This window comes from Mustelus asterias, chromosome 30, assembly GCF_964213995.1.
Source record: "Mustelus asterias chromosome 30, sMusAst1.hap1.1, whole genome shotgun sequence".
NCBI lineage: Eukaryota > Metazoa > Chordata > Chondrichthyes > Carcharhiniformes > Triakidae > Mustelus > Mustelus asterias.
The window spans coordinates 16,223,979-16,225,527 of record NC_135830.1 but is presented as its reverse complement, the minus strand read 5'-3'; positions in this window follow the sequence as shown (position 1 = coordinate 16,225,527).

The window sequence follows — 1,549 nt, the reverse complement described above, 5'->3', positions numbered from 1 at the left end:
GTGGGATAGCACCTGTGAAGAGAGACCGCAGTGCCGCCTGACCAATACAGCGAGACGCTTCCTTTTCTCCACACCTTCAATCGCAGCCGTTATATTTTGCCGTTCCCATCAATGCAGACAAATCCGATGCCTCTCTGCCTGCCTCCACACTCACTCCCTCGGCTGCCCCTTTCATTCACTCTCACATCCAATGCCATCACCACATCAATCCACGCAAGTAAACCAAAACATGGACACACACCTTTGACCAACCAACTCTCCACCTGCCCTGCACGCTCACCCGCACCATTCTCCAATCCCCACTTTCCTCACTCTCCCCATTCTTTGCCTCCTCAATATCCACCTCACTTTTACTGCTCCCTGCTGCTCACGGCAGAAACTGCACTTTTAAAATCTTCAACTTGCACAATCATGTCAGCCACGGCCACAAGAGAGCGCGAACCTCTTCACCTCTTCCCCACATCTCATATCGCGCACATACTTCCCAGCACATCCAACAAGCATTCAAGCTGCCTCTCGGCTCTCATATCTCCTTCTACTTTATTCATTCCCTCCTGACAATTTCTCCACTGTCAATGTCGAAAGCCTAGACGCTTGTGACTTAATCCAATGCTGCAAATGAGAGAGTGGGAGAGAAAGAAAGGGAGAGAGAGAGAAAGACAGCAAAATGTTCATTGTAATTTCAGTTTGAGCGTTGATTGCTAACCCACTTTGGCAATTCACCGACCTTCATTGTTCAATGTCCCCTCTACCGAGTCTATCCCAAAGAGGAGGAAACATGCCAAGGGGAGGACGAGGCATCCACGGCTGACGAGCGAAGTCAAGGACAAGATAAAAGCAAAAGAAAAAGAATACAAAGTGGCGAGGATTAGTGGGAAGCTGGAGGATTGGGATTTTTAAAAAATGCGAGCAGAGGACAACTCTGAAAGCAATAGGGCGGGGCGGGTGGAGGGGGGGGGGGGGGGGGGAGATGAAATAAGAGTGCAAGGTCGCCAGTAATATAAAAGAAGACAGGAAGAGTTTTTTTCTATATATAAAAGATAAGAGAGAGGCAAAAATAGACATTGGATCACGATAAAATGAGGCTGGAGAAGTAACAATAGGAAATAAAGAAATGGCAGATGGACAGAATCGTAACTTTGCATCAGTCCTCACGGTGGAAGACACCGGGGGGATGTCAGAGCTCCAGGAGAATCAAGGGGAACAGGTGACTGCAGTGGCCATCACTAAGGAGAAGGTTCTGGGGAAACTGAAAGGTCTAAAGGTGGATAAATCACCTGGACTGGATGGACTACACGCCAGGATTCTAAAAATGATAACTGAGGAAATTGTGGAGGCATTGGCAGTGATCTTTCAGGAATCACAGAGGACTGGAAAGTAGCGAATGTAACACCGCTGTTTAAGAAGGGAGGGCGGCAGGAATTGTGAAATTAGAGGCCAGTGAGCCTGACTTCGGTCATTGGCAAGATTATAGAGTCAATTATGAAAGATGAGATTGCAGAATACTTGGAAGTGCGTGATAAAATAGGACTGAGTCAGCATGGCTTGG